Genomic DNA, 20,471 nt, shown 5'->3' on the forward strand with positions numbered 1-20,471 from the left:
TTCATCCCTCAAGCATTTGGTTCTTGAAGCACTCCATTTTATAGAAACAATTCAAGCAAATCCCTTTACTAAATTATTCCCAAGTGCAGATGGTGGTCCATTAATAAAAGGGGCCTAAATATATCTCACATCAGCCCCAACACACTAGGCTGCATTATGGGATAGAAAAAATTCTTTCCTCTCTACCATTTCACATGATGACATCAGAACAGAGATAAAAAGATGGGAACCGGTGCCCTTAGCAATTTCTGAGATTTTTGGTTCTTAGTATTATGGAAACTAAAGAAACTTCAGTTTCATTGGTTCTGAAAAGGACCAAGCACTGCATGAGTTAAAGCCTCTGGATAAGAGCAGTCCAGGTAAGTAGATGTTCTTTGGAAAGCCAAATTCATATGAGAATGAATCCAGAAGTTTTAACATGATCTAGATGAGGTGGTTCAGTAAAACAATACAGGCTCACTTGGTCTATTGTTATATCTAGTTTAATTTAAACATTTTTAATTTTCTTCATGTGTAAGAAAAATTAGTTTGAATCACCCATATCTGCATTCAGGATTCAAATCAATACTATATTGCTGAAGATCAGAATTTAAAAAATATTTCTTAGAAAATAACAGAGAAAAAAATGGCAATGCAGAAGTATGTTGCTGGGGATTCAGGGGAGATTAGATGAGGAGAGAAATCAGAGCGTGCTGTTCTGTGTACATGGATAGGCAGATAGTTTTATATGCCTGGCTTTTAATGATGGTGTGAAGCATCTTTCTGCCACATCACTATGTAAGAAGGGAGGGAAGTAGGGGAAATTTACTTTATGCTCTGTCCAAGATTCATTTAGAAAACTCCAGCTGCTAAGCCTGTGAGAAACAGGCTTCAGCTTGTCTAACTTCAAATGTGTTAAAACAAGTTCTGTATTATAACTGGACAAATCCCAAAGTTTTAACGCTTTTTGGAGAAGGAACTTTTTCTTCTCTGTGTTTGTACAAAACCTAGTGTGCCCAGAAGTGGCACTTCCTTCTAATAATGAACATGGAAACATGTAACCAGTCTTAACCCAAATCCTGAATTACACGATGTCAGTCCAAGACCTCTTCCCACAGTCCTGCCTGTGTGCATCTATATATTACTCTCTAAAAGTTGCACTCAAATTTGTATTTTTTTAGAGCAATCAATAAGAAAGCCACCACAACAAAATCCTTGTCCTGCAGATGTCATAAACAGCTTTGTACAGCATGTGACCTTTTGACTGAATAACCACTGTCCTGCTGCCAAAAATAGCTGATGAGTAACTTTCTTTTGTTTATAGTGGGCTCCTTATGGATGAAGGTACCTGGGAACTGAAAATCCTGCTGTGGTTAAGGCAGCAACATACTTTACTTATTGTATCTTCCCAGATCTTAGAAACATGTTGATTTGCTTCTCACCTCAGATGGCCTGTCTTATATCTCATCTTCTAACAAATTCTCCAATTCCTAGGCATTTTTGGGCCATTGTTTAATATCTTTTTATAGTATGACTAGCTCAAGACCTTCCCTTCCTCACAAATCTAAATTTTCTTACTGCTTCACAGTCCAGGGTTGGCACAATTTTTTCAAATGATCTGCTTTTCAGATGATTCCCACATCATTCCCAGACTGTGAGACAGCCTGTTTATGTGATGGAAAGAACCAGAGGGAACCTTATGCTGATAGGCTAATTGTTTACATGAGTGAAAAAAAATCAAAGTAATTCAACTTTCATACTCTACATGTTCCCATGCTTCTGTCTGATTGTATCATCCTTGGTTTCCTGTACTGAGCATCTCTCTGTCAAGTTCACTTCTTCCCCTTTACCTCTTCACTGCGGTCTATACTCCCTGTACAGGACCACCTTAGTTTCTGGAAGATCTCTTGCTTTCTAAGACTTACTATCTCAGTATTCTTGTGGGCAAGACAGGACAACTATAAGGAAGAAGCACAGTGATGACTCTGAATAGAGAATGAACTGATGTAGACCAAAAAAAAAAAAAAAAAAAAAAAGAAAAAAAAAAAAAAAAAAAAAGAAAAGAATAAGAAGTCATTGCTAGCCAGCCAAAAATCAGGTACCTGTCTGTGCCCCAGTTCCTTTTTGGATATCATGGATTTCTCTGCCTCATCCTTTGTTTTTCAGACTATAAAGATCCATGTGAGAGGGATACGTCCTCTGCTTGTGAAAAGCACCTTATTACACTGCTGTGACATTCTGCCCAGGACACTGGGCTCTGAGACCATACCATTTCAGCAAACTGGGAATCTCCCACTGGTGTTGAATGAAGTTTGTGTTACTGAGTGTCTGAAGGAAAAAAATCCCCAGTTTTCCTTTTTAGTCTGGCATGTACATTTCACTCTTCACTTGGAACCGTTCCTTTCTTATTTACCTACTTCCTTCATTCTCAGAGCTAAATTTAGTTTATCCAGATGTTTCTTTTCTGAGACTACTAATCTAGCTCTACTTAGTCTGTCACTCATTGCTTATGGAGTTGGCAAGGAACATCTAGAAAGTGAGGTACTGCTGAAGAGGATAAGAAAGATAAAGCTAGAAAATAAAAATAGCAGGGAAACCTGTCCTGCAGTGGAGCAAAATAAATGAGTATCAGTTTAAGTTCTATATTAAATATATGTTTCTGGAAATGTTTAGAAACAAAAATGGAATAGATAGTGCATTAATTCTTTTATAAAGAATTTTAGGACATTTTTGAGAAACGTGCCCAAAAATACTGTTGCCACTCACTTTATATGTTTTTCTGTGTGGACTCAGCTATTGGAAATCTTTCTTTGGTTTGCATGTTTGTTCTTATTTTTTCAGCACTTACGTAATTTTAGACCATGCTTTATAAATTACATGAGTGCTGAAAAGGTAGGGGAAACAAAGTTGTGTTGGGATAGGGGGAAAGAACTATTTCAAAAGTTCTAGCCCAGCTGGCTTCAGCCCTGCAGTGCCTTTTGCATTAATCAGCTTCTCTGTGGTAAGGGGAGAGAGAAAAGCAAAGGAGAGAACAAACAGATTTCAGCTGAATTAGTCATGACAGCTAAAGATGCACCTGGTTCAGTGAAACAAAGTGCGTGATTCCGTTCCATGTACAGCTGGAATCATCAGAAATGCTCAACCTCCTAAGGCTTGCATAAACTTCTACTGTTCAGGTGCTAATAAAGAGAACTGCACCTTGTTGACATACATTTTCACCGGAAAAATTTTAGTCAAATGGGTTTCATTGCTCAGTTTTAATGCCCCTTGGTGAGGTTGGATTTTTGTCCCAAGCCTGGAGCACAAAGTAGTTTGTAGCAACAATGCTGCAGTGGCATAGCAATGACTTTCTGGGGTTCCCCTTGCTCTTTATAAGTAATAACCACAAGCTGCCCCACTGATTCAGTAAGCACTGTGATATTTAAAAGAAACAAAAGGAAAAAAAACGGGCAATCATATTGTCTGACTGTCTAAGTCTCACAAGTAAAAAGTAAGGGCTACTACATTTATGTTGTAGCTACTGCAGAGGAAGGATAATATCCTTTCTCTCCTAGAATTCAAATAGTAGTAATAATAATAATAATAATATTTAATTTATGTAAATAATTACTACAAAAATGTTATTTTAATTCATCCTAATTGAAGGAAGTGTGACTCTGAAATGGGACTTAACAATTAGTCTGAAGTGTGTAGGACACACAGTGCTGGGACAATACAGTGGTGACTATGACAGCTAAAATTATACCTGAGTGTGTCTGAAGTTATGCTCATAAATCCATATTTAAACAATTAAATACGTGGTCTGATTTTCAAAAATGCTTCTGACCCAGCTTCTCCAGCTGACTTCAATAAAACGTGTGCACCTTCACTTCAAGAATGAAGGCACATATGTAGATGCTTAAATCTAATCAGCTAAGACTTGAAAATGCTGCCAGTGATAATTCTCCAGGATTCACCATGGGGATAACACACCAAGTGGATTTTAAATACAGGTGTTTCTACAGGAGAATAAACAATGTGATCAGAGGGACCTGATATAACTCCTGTTGTTTTGGTTCCTTTTGAAACAGTTAGGGAATTGTGTTTTCGAAACATCAGTATGGTCTTTCCTACACCTGAGCAAAGAGCCCATAGGAGAGCTGTCACAGAGAAATCTCTGACTCCCTGGCTCATCCTTCTGACCAAACCAGCCTTAATACTTTGCATTGCACTAATAACATGTAACAGAAAAAGTTTCCTCTAACTATTTTCTGATCATCATGTTTGAAGGAAACTCTCCTTAAAAAAACCCCTCATCTATAGATATTCATACCTAGTCTTCAGGTTCAAGTAAAAATAGCAGGTTTACAATTTTTAAACAGGACACACATTTTATTAAAACTTCATGGACTTCAATATACACTTCTGGGGAATGGCTGAATAGTTCTTTTGGAAATAATTCAGCTGTAAACCTAATCTTGGAGCCATCCTTGTGCTGAGAAACCTAAATTTACTCTGTGACTTCTAGTAGCAGCTATACTGACCTGATTGCTGTGAAACAGTTTACAACCAAAAGGAAGAATACAGTTTTTGAATTGAAAATAAAATAGAAGTGTTTCATTAATATTTGAATACTAGTTCTCTATATGTAAAATAATCTGCTCATTTCTGTGAGTCAGGTGATCTTTAGGATAATACACAATGGAAAACATACTTCAGGTTTAAACTGTGATGTGTTCAAGCAGAAGGCACTTGGCAGAATTTGCAAAACACTGACCAACTTCCCACCACACTCTTCACTCTTCTTGGTTCAAAGCCAACCTCAGTGAAAAAAAATCAGCAGGACTGTATAGACCAATCTGGCTTCTGGTTTTGTTGGAATTAGAAAACTTTTTAGTTTTATTATGAAAAAAAAAACTCTTCCAAGAAAAATAACAAACATTTCTAATTTTATACTGAGAGAATTATTCCACTGGAAAAAATTATGTGAAGCCTAAGCACAGGTATCCAACAACAGCTGTAATCAAGCTTACCACAGAAGGCACTTCAACTAAGAGGGTAGTGTCTGCAAAACTCATGTTTCTTTGATTTCCTCTTGGGAGAATGATGCTGGTGAGAAGCAGGCCAGCATTCTCCTTGCTCCCTACTTACTGCACTTTCTTTTTATGTCCTCTTTTCCATGCTCTATTTTCAGATCAAATCCCCAGACAGCACGGAAATGGATGGGTCTGCTAGGGTGTGCAAACACAACTGCCCTGGTAAGGCAGGGATCACAGACAGAATACCACCATAGGGTAGATCTGCCCCTTTTCCAAATGCACAGGACACCTGATAGGCAGTGCTGCCAGACAATTTGCCCAAGGCAATATGTAATATCAGTGGCAATTGTATTTTTGAAATCAAAGCACCCAAATGAGAACTGAAAGAATAATCACACTTGGGTTTTTAGCATTTTCAGTTGCCAGGAGGGCATTAGTCTTCCTGAGCTCTAGCAGCAGGAAGTCTCTAAGTTCTCCAAACAGCCAGGCAGGCTGGGATGATCTTCTATAGTAGACAAATGAATCTTAGAGAAGACCCTTTTGTATAATTCCTAGCAATGATTGCTTTCTGAGTCTCTGAAAAATACACACTTACATGACTTTGGAAAATATTCTTTAAAGTTATTATTTCTTCACACATTCCTGATACCAAGTCTTTGGTCCAATGACTTATCACATGTTTGTCTGCTTTAGACTTTCATCATTCAAGACTGACCGTTTTGTTCATTTTAGCATTGGTGTAATTCTAATTACTGGTACTATGTAGGCAGTGATGTACAGTGACAAATCAGCCCAATGGAGCATGTAAGAGAAACTTAACCAGGATGGAGTATATGATTTATTACCCAAAATCACAATAAATGAACATGCTGATAATCTGAGACGTAACTTCTATACTGTAACTAAAATTCCACTATTCTCTCAACATTAAGCCTGTAATACATACCACTCCTGTGGATGTAAGCTGAATGAGGATTTTCCTCCAAGGAATGCTACTAGTCTGAAGAGATGTTTTTGGATATGAGACACACTACCATTAGACTTTTATATAGCACATCATTAACTTTAACATGCTGTACCAAATTTAGTGGATTAGCTGTTCAGCAACTCAGAGAAGCCATTGCAGGTCTTCTCATGAAGAAAAAGAATGAGAAGTCCTATAGTATTCCAGATTATAGTACATAATTGGCAAAATGTTCAAGTGTCCGCCTGAAAAAAAATCTGAGTGTCCAGCTAAGAACTTAAAATAAAGGAAAATGTTTCCCATTTGGGTTTGTTTCTTATTAGGATTTGTCGTTTTCAATAATTTTTAGATAATGACTTAAACATTAAACATGCAACATTTGATCCCAGTGTCTTTTGGAAGCATGGCTAATAGGCAGATGTGGCAAAAGGGAAAATATTTCTGAGTCAGGTGACACCAGAGCACACATGCTATACTTAAAATTCTCTACTCTGGCCAACTAGCAGGAATAGGCATTTTGCAAAGTAATTCACAAAATTATATGAACTGCAGAATGAAATGTGTGAATTAAACAGAAAGCAATATGGCATCCAAAGAAATTAATGTACCTGTAATGTAATTGCACTAGACACAGACACGACTCCTTATATTCTCTTTTTCCTGAGAGAACTTAAACACAATATCATCTCTGCTTCAGATAGTCTCTGAATTGCAGATAGATGCTGACATGTATTTATGTGAAGTTGCCCTTTTCTGTTGTTCTTAACCAGATATCTCTTTCTAGTCACTTTTTGGTTGCAGGATCCTGGATCAGCTAGAGTTCAACTCAATTTGATCTGATTCTGCCATTTACTTTTCCGTATATAATTAGCCCCAAAATGCAAAACATCAAGATAGAAGTAATTTAAAAATTACCTCCTTCAAGACAGAAAAGAAAGCTGCAGCTGTTCAAATTACAGTGAATAAAAATGACACGGTTTGTTATAGTAACAATTATTTTGCATTGAATGCCTCACTTATCCTTATTTTTAAAGGATGCATTGGGGACAACTTCTTTTTAGCAGTGAAGAAAGGGTGTTTTGGGCACTGTCAGTAAGAGTTGTTAAGGCCTTCACAGGTCTTCCTCTCTTAAGCATTTTGAAACCTTCTATGGGCACTTCACTGGGCCTCCAGGCTTCCCATATTAGTGAAGATTCCATCTACTTCGCAGACAGGAGAAAAAACCCAAGGCACTCTGAAATTAACCATCTGCCCTCTTGTAAGCAGGATAAAAACAAAAGAGACAAATCTTGACTGACTATTTACACAAGAAGATTATGGCTCTGTAAGCCATAATTACTGGTATAACAGATTTGGTGTATTATCTCTAAGTGTGGAGAGCCTAACAGCCTGCAGAACACCTGCTTCATCACAAATTGGAGTTTACAAGAGGTTTTCAGCTGCAGAGATGTAAGCGTGTGGGACTTGCTCACAATGAGTAACACAAACAGGTTCCCGAATAATAGGTGACCTTCGAAACACTAAGGTCAGAGTTCCTTTAAAAATTCATAATCTAGAACTTTGCTCCCTCTGACTACAGTAGCAGAACTGCGGCTGACTGGAGGGAGAGCAGAGTGCTTCCCCAAAATGCACCCCAAAGAAATTGCCCAGGTCGTTTGGCACTTTCAGACAAGGGTGTCAGTGCCCTCGCAGGGCCAGCCTGGCTTTCTTCTTCGTGCAAAGGCTTGAGCCCACAAGTCTCAAATCCTGGTCCTGGGTCTTCTGATAGCATTTGGGGCAATCCTTTGCAGGCAGTTTACAATCAGTATCTCAGTTATTCCATCTGCAAAATGGAGATGAAGACTCCATTTGTGGAACACTTGGAGATCAACTCAGAAAAAATGCCAAATAAGAACAAGATTTTATTACTGTAAATAATAGTATCTCCAGGTCTATAGGGAAGCCATATTACAGAGCCTCTTTCTTTTCAGAATGATATAACTTTATTAGTTCTTTCACTGTTTTCTTTAAGGATACTTTTGGCAAACCTCTCAGGAATTAAAACTTTCCAGGTCCCGTGCTATATTGATAACACAATGCAAAAGCCTGAATAAATAGTTTTCTTTCTATTCCTTCCCCACCCCCCCACCCCCCCCCCCGTTGCTAAAACTATATGGGATTGTGTGATAAAAGAAGATCATATTTGCTGTTCCAGAGAGAGTTTTGTCCCTGTGCTACAGCTAGACTGTCCATAAAATATCACTACCAGGCAAAAGACACAATTTTAAACTAATTGTCTGAGTTCACAATGGAAAAGTTTTCAACAGGTAGAGTGAGATAACATAATTTGAGAAAGACCAAGCTCATTTCTAAGGACAGGAGAGAGGCTGACTGAGACAGCACAGTTGGGTTTCTGTTTTATTTTAGGGCCTGACCTCTGTTTAAGTATTTGAGGCAATTGTAATGGTACATGTTTAACACAGCAAAGAGCCAGGTGCTGCAACAAGCACTAACTTGTTAATGTCACAAATGATCAATATCCTTTTAAGTTAAATATCTGTCTGTGAAATTCCCATTCCATGGTTATATGCATTGATGGGTGCACTAAGGAATTATGAAGAACAAGGTAGGACTTCTCAGCTTCAAAAAGTCTAGATGAATGTAATTTTAAAACCCTTACACTGCTTACATTTATGTCCCTTACATTACTTATGTATGTCCTTATGTCAATAATAGGATATTGAATCCCTAATACTGATCATACTGGTTTTATCCAAGAAAAGCTCTAATTGGGATTTCAGTTCAGAGACAGAAGAGAAAAGGGACTTCTGTAAAGAAGAATTATGTAAAGAATGTAAAGAATTATGCTGAGATTGTTAAATTCTGTGAATTAGCATCTTAGTATCTTCTGTATGATCAATTTTGAACAATCTCTATGCTTTAAGCCTGACCACATCACTCATCCTCTTTCCTCCTCTCCCTCTAATCTCTCAGTCACCTTTTCTTTAAAAAAGCTATGGAATATGCAGCATTAGCTGTTCTTAGGACTGCAGCACAGTCCCTGCATGTTATATCTCTTGGTACTGCTTGGAGAAGCTCTGTAGGCAACTAGGAGTCTTTTGTTTGAATTTTGTTATGCCTTGAAAAAACAGGAAGGTGGCTACCAAGTCTTAGATATTATTAAACATTCTCACTAGAAACAGACATTGCTGTGGTTACTGAAATAAAATAGATGTAAATTACTAGGATGCCTATGCCTGCCTCACAGAGATATTAGATGGAAAGAAGGGAAGCGTCTTTTTAGGATCCTTTTAAAACAGCAGCAACTTTTCCCTTGATGTTTAGCTCTTAGAAATTACAGAAAATACGCAGCTAAGAAAAGAGTTGTTAGAATAAGATGGCAAAATTGAACAGGTACAGACAAAAGAAAGAGAGAAAAAAATGGCTGTCCAAAAAAATGTTTGAATGGAATTGCCTACTTTGATGTACTTTTAAAAGGAACCCTTTTTCAGAAGCTGTATTTCCTGAAAATCAGGTTAATTTAGGGTATCTAATGATACTATCCCTCCTCTCAAACTGAGAGATGCAGCATCAGCAGAGGTTTAGAGTTCTGATACATCCCTATGACATATGATCATCCCTATGATTTAGCCTTCAATTTTGTGGGTTTTTATTTTGTGAACATTTGCCACACAGAACAAAAAACCCCATAAACCTTTTGCCCACTGAGAGGAAGCCATTTTGCTATCAGTCAGCACAGAGAACAAGCAGAGAAGCCAGTGCAAATAGGGCAGGACAGAGCCTACAGGCAGGCTAAACTGAAAATTTGTGTTGTTCCTAAGATGTGCACAAATAAAAAAAAATAAAATCATTATTGCTTCAACTTTGGAGATGCAAACTGTAATATATTGGAAACACTGACCAAGTCATGGGCATTGCTTTTCTAATAACTGCAAGATGAAAAAATGCAACCAACTCTATAAAATTATTAAGATCATTCCTTGCTGGAGTAGCAAATGCCAAAGAAAAACAGTCAGAAAGGCTGACTTCCAGAAAGACTAGCAAAAAGATATCATGTTTAGAAGCTGGTCTCTGTTAAAAAGTTGGAAATAAAAATGCTTTTTTGAACTGAGTACAACTTTTCCCAAGCTTTTAACAGAAATGACTGGCTTGTTACTGCAGCACAGCTATTATTTAGAGGCTTGTCAAAGGCTGTTTTATCTAATAGGTTCTACAGACAAGTTTTGTGAAAAGCAGGAGCAGGTATAGAAGGGGCTCCGACTGATGGACACTGAGTTCTGTGTCTCGCAGGTCCGACTGTGTGGTGACATCCCCTGGGAAATGTTTATCTGTTTGCAAATCTGCCTGCATGCCTGCAGACAACAGAGATGTGGATGGCGATTACTGCCAGAGACTGATGAATTCCCAGTTAACACAGGGCCCTTGCTTTTTCCTGACATAGTGAAGGGAGAGCTCTGCTGGCGTGCTGACCTCCCTCTCTGGTGGTTCAGACTCACATATTCATAGTGGTGGGCAAACCTCCCATGCTTCTGTTTTGAGTTTAGAGACCCATCAGACTACTTTGAATTGGTGAACTTTTTCTTCCTGCAATTTAAACACATTTGTTTGCTTTTCCCTGAAGGGAGGTTCAATATGAAATAGAACATGTTCTTTTTCTGGCTAATCAGAAACATATTCCTGGTGGTGTTGAATGAAGAACATACCCAAAAGGTAAGCAGGTACAAGAGGTCCTTTTGTGCACAGACACAGAGACGCACTCTCAGCAGGCTTCCTCTGGGCTGGAGTCAGATGGAGTGGAGATTAGCAGGAGGAAAGGGAATGAGACTTTGGATAGCTCTCAGTTTATCATGTAGACTCTGAGTAGGAGAGCTATATAGAGTACTTACATTGGGGAATTACTGTTTCCTTGTCATATCCCTCCTCCTTCTCCTCCCCACGCTGAAGTTGATTCTCTTCTCCCTTTCTCTACTTGTTTACTTCATTTATTGAAGTATTTCTTGTTTGGTCCCATGTCCATCAGATGACCTTTACAACACACAATGTGAGTTAAGAGCTGTGTGAAAATCTCTGCATGGTCTGTGCTTTCATACAGTTGCATAGCATGTAGGTAGCACCTATTAATATTTTAAACATGCTGAAAGGATTGTGCTGGCTTCATTGCATACAGAGCATTGCACTACATTTATCCTCTGTTTTCCCAATGAGACATATGAACCCAGTGATTTTAACAACCTGTCTTAAAGGATCATTTCTTAGACCCCGGAGTTCACTTACTCAGTGGGGCTATTTCCCAGAGAGGCAGTAATCCTGAAAAGTCCTGATGGGACAGTGGATGACAAATTTCTACAGCTGTACTGTAATATAAATTCAGGAAAGGAAAGTTAAATGCACTCCTGTCCTGTTTTTGCAGAGGTACCTCACCACAGAGCAAGGGAAAAATAACCTAAATTCTTCTTGGCTCCCATACATTTGAAGGCGATGCTTAGTTCCACATGCCCAGTGATCAAAAAGATGGCAAGACTTCAGAGAAGCAAAAAATGGCTGGGAAGAGCAATACCCAGAGGAAAATGAAGGTGATAACATATAAACTGCTAAAAGAATGAGAAATGCTTAAACACAAAGAGTGAGACGGGTATATTAATATAATATGCGAGATAGAATCAGTAGAAAAAGATAAGAAAAGAAGAAGGCTGGTATTAGGGAAAACTTCATTAAACTGAGTTCTGTTTGTTGTTTAATAAGTAGATGGGCAAATGCAGTAATAGAAACCCTGGGAGATTTAAAATGAGACAAGGAAAAGCACCATCAGCATGCAGAAGGGAAGATTCTTCCCTTGCTGGGAGGTGGAATTGACCATTCATTATAATATTGATCTGTAATATTTTAATTGGCAAAGTGACAGCAAAAAAAGAAGTGGAAGGTAGAGGCTGATGCTTTATTTTAATTGAAAAAAAAAAAAAAGGAGTTAGACCAATTAGCTAGGAAAAGACAGTGGGGACCTCCCTGATACTAATGATAATGAATTCAGTCTGTGACAACTCAATGAAATATCTCCTGTCACTGTGTTATTCAGAGGAAAATATTTACTATTAGAATTGTATTGCTATCCTTTAAAATTTTAGATTTTATTATCCTTAGTATGCTAGAACTTTCTTCACAAAATATTTAAAAAATAGCAGAATTTTCTGAGAATCTGAGAACGATTTATTTGGAAAGAACCTCTGAAGGCCATCTAGTACAAGTCCCTGCTAAAAGCAGATCCTTCTTTGAAGCTAGAACAGGTTGCTCAGAATAATATACAGCCAAATCTAGAATATTTCCAAGGATGAAAATTTTAATATTTCTTTGAGCCTCTTGTTCCAGTGTTTGGTCTCCTTTGCTGTGAATTTCTTTTTCTGGAACCAAATCAGATTTTCACTTGCTATATCTCTTCTCTTGTGCCATTAAATTGCCCCTTAAAATGACACCATAACTATAAGATATATAAAATGAAAGTTGCAACACAATAAGGACAGATTAAGGCACATTTTAAGATTAGGAAGTCTTTATAAGAATTTGAATTCTTCAGAAATCTCTCAGCCATGCTAGAAACATTTTTCTAGAATGAAAATTGCTTTCTGTCTGCCTGTAGGTCTGTAATCATTTGTGACAACTTTCTTTTAATGGCTTTCTCTGATCCCAAGCTCATTGTAGTCAATTAAAACCCCAAGTAAAGACTAATAAACAGATCCTTGAATAACATTGATCAAGTAATGCATGCCTAAACATTAATTGAAAATAAATGTAGAAAAAAAAAATGGTGTATTTAAGATTAATGTGAGGGCAGAACAGTGTGGCATGCTGACATACAGGTAGCAAACCTCATCAATTTGTAAGTTAAATTGATTTACAAAAAAATATGAGACTGAAAGCAGGCACTAAACAGTGGTAACGATCATGAAATTCCCTACTGAGACAAGTCCTATTTCTTGGTATGCTGATCTTGGTTAAATTGGTCTGTGGACAACCTAAACAACAAGAAGCACCCAGACAAATGTCAATATTTGAAGTGAGAGAACAACAGGAATTTTGGATAGCAAGCACATTTTCTTTGGATCACTCACCTTTTCAGCTTCATGTTGTTGAAATATCAACAATATATATTTTAAGAGAATATGTACAAGTCAGACTAGGAGCACACATCTGTCAGAAGGATCATCCAGCAGTTTAGAAGAAGCTGTGAGTCTTTTCTACAGCCTAAAATCTGAGGCATCCTAAACCAGACAACCAGACTCTTCCTTTTTTTCTTTACTTTCCTTTCCTTTCCTTCTTTCTTTCCTTTCCTTTCCTTTCCTTTCTTTTTTGTTTTTCTGTGTTTGTTCTTTCTAAACTACCTCATGACATTTTTATATGAGCTATAATACAAAAGGTTTTGGACACATTGATGTAGCCTTACTCTGGTTAAGAATAAATCAAATTCTACATTTGCCTCCACTACCCATGCCTGTGCCTCAGAATTTTTCAGGGGCATCACTTATATGTAACTGACAATTTTCTCCACTTCAGTCTGCAGGGAGACAGCCCAAGGAGCTCAGGCAGATAAGTGTCTCAGGGATATTTACAGGGGTGCTCACAGGGAAGAGACATGGGGTAAATGTATGGAGATGGTACTGAAAAGGTCTTTGTCATTTTAATAAGGAATAAAAGAGCACAAATGCTCATCGTTCACTGACTTTCCCCACATTCAGTGAATGTGGGGAATTCACTGAATGTGAATTCAGTGAATTCAGATTCAGTCTGGGGATTTAACAAATCTGTCACTGCCTAATGGCTCTGCATGTAGTCAAACACAGATATTGTGCTATATAGAATTCACCATAAAATTTTATGCTGGTTATTTTTACCACCCTGTCTGTCAGCTTGAACACCTGCTGTTTGGGGAAGCAACTGCCAGTTCTGACATCTGAATGCAATCTGCAAAATTATAACCACGCATCACTCAAAACATCCTTTTCGAAGACACAGTCCAAGCATCATAATTTCCTTGGTTGGTTGCCTGTTAGTATCATTTGTACTAAGATCTTGGAGATAAGTAGAAAAAGTTTCCAGATGTACAGCCATATATCCTAACTCTCAGATCACAAGAAAAACCATTACAAGTAAGGGGGTGAGGGGGGAAATAAAAATTTTTAAGCTGAAATTATTATAAAGGTAGGAAAAACAAAGTCTTAGTTTACAGGGAGTTTGTCCATATGTTGGGTAGAACAAAGCAGAGCACTATCTTGATTGTCTTTGTATTAAGCATCCAGTTAAAATTTTGCATGAAAATTCACAAAACCAATTTTGCAATATTTTCTCAGCTTTGTGTGAGGGGAAAAAAAGAAAATTCTCATTTTAAAAATCAACAAATATTAGATATTTTAAAAAGTTTTCTTTCTCTTTAAGGACACATGAACAACACACTACTTTTAATAGACCTTCGGATCAATACTTAAATAAGTATATTTAAGTGATGTAATCCATCTTGAGAGTAAAAGTGAGCCCCATGGATTTACTTGGGGAGGGTAACAAGAAAGGATTTAGCACCCATTTTATATGTGGGTGCTCCTCCATCATGTGACATGGCAACAGAGGAAAATAACTTTCTTTTTCAACCCAACAAAGAAGTATTTGGCCTGTGAAGTTTCCTACTGTGTCTAAAAAACAGCCCTGTGTCCTAAAGCCACCCCTGTGTATCTGCTAATGTTAATAATGGAGATAGCTTTGTACAGACAAGATGTTTAGAGGGTTAAAAGTTTTGAGCAACAAGGAAGAGCCTTCTTATTTGTAATCATAAAAGTAAAAAGCTCATGTTCTTAATCCTGCTTTGGTTGAAGATTTAAAATATTTTCATGCTGGTTTTAAGGCTTCATTGCTACAACTTGTTGCAGCTCTGCCCAACTTGTTAAATACAGGCTTAACTGCAACTTCTAAATATTTGTAAAATCTTACCTCACAGCAAAATGGACTTGCACAGATGAAGAGCAAGAGGAAGGCTATTAGTGATTCAAATTACAAGTCTCCAGTCCCAAAGCCACAATGGAATAAACAACTTGGTGAACATCACAACTACATAGGCTGCTGAAAATCTTCTCTTTTCACTAGCACCTATAGCACAGCAATCTACTAAATAAAGAGTTTCCTTCTCTCCCTTCACCTCTTGATAATATATACATTCAAATAAGTCTGAAGCTCATAACCTTTGGTACTACTGGTCATCAAAACCATAAAAGATGAGGATGAAGTGAAGAAAAAGATGGACAAATGAAGGTTTGTTAACTGTATCCCTGGTATGAATCTGGGTACTCCAATTACTCTTGCATTGAGTTAAATTACCTTAAGTGAATTGAATCAGGTAAGTAGAAACTCAGCATCCTAACCTGGGTGACTATTCTAAAGTCTTCTGCTTCCTGGACAAACTGAACATTGATGTCATTCTTCTGAAATTAATGGCCTTAATTATTTGGGGTGGCTGATGGCCCAGTGATTCAGCTGGACTTCATCTGAAATGTCTGTGAAAATGAAGTTTTCAGAAAGCATTTATTTTAAGATAGACATCATTATGTCACCTAGTAAAACTAAAAAATAGCACCCACACATCTCTGCAAGAAATAACAATGAGATCGTCCTTTCAAGCCATCTCATTGTAAGAAAAACTTCCTGCCAGGAAAGGCAGGAAATGTTTGACCAGAAAGACATATCTTATGCTGAAGTCTGGGAGCTTCTTTCCAAGTGGAATTAATTCCACTACTCAAATCTTTCAGCTACTCAAGAGTGAATATGTAAACTAAATCATCAGGAGTGAGCAAAGGCAATTTAACATGTACTGTAATAAGTAATAATCACCAACCACCATGAAAAATTCAATTCGGAAGGTTTTCATTTGATCTATAATGTTTCCCAGCTGCCCAATACATTGAAATCTCTCCAGAATTTCATGGAAGAATGTTTTCTCTTGTCCATATTGAATAAAGCCCTCAACAGTTAAAAAAAAAACCAAACAAACAAAAAAAAAAAAACCAAAAAAAACCACTCTTTCTGAAAATATTCTGCCTGAAGAATTTTAAAAGTTTTTTTTTACACAACTCATGGATTTCACCAGAAAGCCCACAGCAATAATTTTTCACTCCCTCAACACAGAGAATTTCAAATGTTTTCTTCTTTCACTGAGACTAGGAGGACACAGGTTCAGAAAATTGATTTCATTATATTTTTCAATCATTGCAGAAAAAATTGTTAAAAATCCAGAACAGGTTAATTGTTCATTCTCAAATAGATGAGAAACAAGATAATAAAACACCTCAGACTAAACATTTACACATTGTCTGCTTGGGCTGGAGTGCATGGACATTTGAGTTCTTTGGATTTCTGGTGGAGTCTTAAGCTACAGCAAAGCATTTGGCTGAACTGCCAATGGCACCAGTTTACCCAGGAGGCTGCAGGCATCATTCCATCATTTCAAGATTCAGGTTGTCTGAACAAACATAAAAAATGTGGAAAAGAAGCTGAAGAATGTCAATGCAGCAGAGAATGAAGCTGGGCTTTGTGCTAGCTGGATGCCAATGCAGCATATTTCCCATCACACACACACCTACTACTCAGACTGTGCAACATACATTTTCTGTGAAGTGCATGTTCATCTGCTGAACAATTCAGCCTGAAGCATTTGGATTAGGAGGTTATAAAGGCTATCAGAAAGGTTGAACTGCTTCCTCACATGTTAGCTGGACTAACAGCAAAATAATTTTAACATCAGGGAATATTCATCTGAATTTCAGGCTACAAACAAAGTCAGCTTTTTTTCATGAGAAGTAAACAACATGAGGGACTTAAAAAGTCATAAAGCTCAGTGCTTCTGAAAGTTAGTTCCAGACTTCCTAGCAACTTATGAAAAAATCCAATTCTATTGTTCTAATGATGGAGGAGACAAAGAAAGTTAAAAATCTCTTTTCTGTCTGCAGCCTGGATGTAGCAAAATTCAATTCAGCATAAACAGTAGAGCTGTTCCCTTCTTCACCCTCTGTCCCCCTGGCAAGGTCCTGAGCCCTTCCTCCAGCTTTCAGAGACAATGCCAGCCCAGGAGACAGGAGAAGGAGAGAAACTTACTGTAAGAATTGGTCATATTCCCCCTATAACAGGGTGCCTACCAGGATCCCCCTCAAAAAAGAGGCAGGTGGGAACTGGACATTGCTGGGAAGTAGATCTCCCTGGGGCTGTGCCTTCATTTTGGCTTAGTGCCCTGAGCAGTTCAGAGAAAAGTGCTTGGAATATTTATCTGTTTGTAATGCTGAACCAGACCTAGGCTGAGATGGGTGGGCAGCCCTGGGTTGTCTTACCTCAACATGAAGTCAAGACTTTGCTGTTCATGTCACCATTTAGCTGCCATTACCAGCTTCCTTGACCAGCCTGGGACATTTACTGTGTCCATTGGAATTGACCAACTGGCCAAAAGGGCCTGTGAGCTGGATGTTTGTACAGGGCCTGGCTCCACGGGCCACTGCACCAGGGGCTGCTGCGTGTTACCTCAAAAATGCAAAAAGTGAATAAAAAAAAGTTGCCAGGAAAAGGTTAGTAACACAACTGGGTCTACATTGTCCAAAGCCCAATTATTACCTTGCACTTCCATGAGGCAGTTGAGCAAATGGGAGTTTTCATAGGCTGAATAGAGAGTTCTTGATGCTGCTCAAGGGAACTGCAGGAAAATCCCAAGTGGATATAAGAGAATATAGACAAGGCAGAATTTACTGAGAGACAACTTAACTCCAGGGCCTCTTCCAATGATACCTGCAAATTAAACTATGGGTGGCTGGATACCTCATTTTCCTTTCAGGATCCTGAGGGATAATATATAAAGCCATCAAAATACTGTGTGCCCTGGTGTCAATAAGTGTCACATCTCTCTGTGGACAAGGTGTGATGGAGTAGAAGTGCCAATGGACACAGAGTGCTCCTTGGATCCTCCCTACATCTATTTCTCTTCCTGGGTAGCTATTTATTTTGACTAGAATAGCTCTCACTAGTAAAAATAGTTATATTTCCTACTAATAGGTGTAGTGTGAAACAAAAATGGTCAAACATTTCAATTGCTTTTATCACACAATCAACGTGCTTGGCAACAAGCTGAATGTAGACTCAAAAGAACATTCAGCTACTAACCCTCCTCTGAAATTCTTATTTTTAGTGTGAGTTTTAAATATGGTATGTACTGACCAAATTCCTGTTTTGTATTCTTACATTCCCTGTGAATTTTCTCTTTCATATATTGTTACTCTTTCTGTCCTCTCCTAACCTATTTTGAAATATTATTGTTTGCCATTTTATAGCTGCTATATTTCACCTCAAAATTGGCTGCATTTCAGTTGTGATCACTCATTAAATCTAGTTTATCAGTTTCTGAAGCACTATGGGGAAAAAAGTGTTAAAAGGAATAAAAATCACTATTATTATTTTGGATGAATAGAACTTTCACCATAAAGACATGCCATAAAGAAGACTAGGAGAATTAAGTTTAATGAAGGCTATTCACCATTTCTATCCACATTGAAAAGAATAGAAACATTCATTTTCTGAGAATGTGAGAATATTTGCTGTCACTATACATTAGGTCCAAGAGATGCATGGCTGAAGCTAAGAAAAGTGCTGGTTAATAACTTGAGTCCTGAAAACCCGATGTGCCTGAAGAATAAGCCGTTAGATTTTTGCTGTGACTGTTTGAGTCTTCAGCAACTCAAATATATGCTACACACAGCCCCTAAAGAACAGTGTCAGAGGTTAAAACAAAGGAAAAATCAGTCAAATTTAGTGCAGAAAAGCCAAGAAGATTCTGCAAAAGATCCCACATTTCTCACATCCCTCTGCTGCTAAAACATTCAGCCCGTGTTCTGCTTCCTGCAGCTTCCTTCATACTGCAGCAAAGACCATTTTTAAAGGGCAGAAACTGTAGGTACCTGAAGAAAATTTAGATGCCAACAAGTTAGCAAATTGGTTGATAAATCCCAAACTGCGATTGGACAGCTGATCACCAACAGCAGGAACAGCAATGCCCTTTGCCTCAACAACTAATTTAAACTCCTGTCTGTTTTGGATCATATTTTCTGTTCAGAATGAACCCATGGTCTATGGGTCTATCCTTTTCCATCCTATTGTGCCATTAATTTGTTGACTGCCCCTCCTGGGGGCAGGGGACAGCTGCATCTCACCTCCTTGGTCAGGGAATTTCCTCTTTTCCAGCAGTGCATCTGTCAGCACTAGTGAATCTGGCAGCCACCACACAAGTATTTTAGTAGTTTGAAAACTTGAATGTTATTAGCTAAACCTAGGGAAGGCACATGAGTTTGCTGACCCATCAAAATCCTTATTAATTACTAGGTAAGCCTGAACTAACATGAATCCTGCCCTCCATTATGCATTATATATGGATAAAACCCATTAGAAACAACCCTAACAGTTCTCAGGTAATCAAAATTTAAGGATGATCTCATTACAAACATACAGACTGTTTCAGCACATACCAGTGATTTTGTTGCTAACAGCATCTTCTTTGCCAAAATCTGTCAACCCAAAACTTCAGAAAAAGCTGACAAACTTCAATTCCTAGACTAAATTTTCCTTATAGGTGTCTGGTATCTTTTGGAAAATAGGAAATTGTAGCTTAATAAACAGTGTTCTTGTGTATTTGGGAGACATGATCATGTTTTATAAGCCAATAAAGAAGTAACAGCAGTCCCAGTATGTTTTACAGGATGTAGCAGTAGGGTTTAAAACAAACCACATGTAAATGTACAACTTAGCGATGTAAATGTACAATTTCATTTTTGGAGATCTGATGACTTTCTGGATCTGTCTAAACTTTTTGGCCTGGAGAAAAGGGGAAGCTGCATGAAGCATCCAACACACTCCAAGATTTGCAGTTCTGGATGTAGGGCACCCAAACTCAGGTGTGTGAGGACACTGATTTTTCTAGTCTGGAATCCTCACAGTAAGTGTTTCCTGAACAGGAAGAGTAATCTTTTGTTTAAGAATTAATTTGCCCATTCATGACCCACCATTTCAATAAGAAGGTCCATTAAGCTATTGGCTGTCACAATCTTGAGCTGCTGCTCCTCTGTATTGCTCTAATTTCAGAGGCAGGGAAATTTGATATTATAAGAGGAGAGTCATGACAGTGTGAAAAGACATTTGTGGGGTCAGCATTATAACTTTTGAGACCACTGTAAATAAGACCACTTTTTATATACACACTGAGGCCAAGTCATGATGCCTTTGGCTGGACATATCTAGAGCTTCAGTCTTCTTTCAAGCCAAGAAACTGACAAAATGTGAGAATTTTGCAAAGAAATGGGACTTACATAGAAGTTGTCTATGAGTTTGTCTTCCCATCTCAATCACTTGAGTTTTGTGAATTGATTTTAACTAAGTTTCAAAGACAGGTAGGTAATGAAGTTACTTCAGTTGGTGTCAAACACTGCTGGGTAAAAGACAGAGTCTGAGAG

This window comes from Anomalospiza imberbis, chromosome 2, assembly GCF_031753505.1.
Source record: "Anomalospiza imberbis isolate Cuckoo-Finch-1a 21T00152 chromosome 2, ASM3175350v1, whole genome shotgun sequence".
NCBI classification, from domain to species: Eukaryota; Metazoa; Chordata; class Aves; order Passeriformes; family Viduidae; genus Anomalospiza; species Anomalospiza imberbis.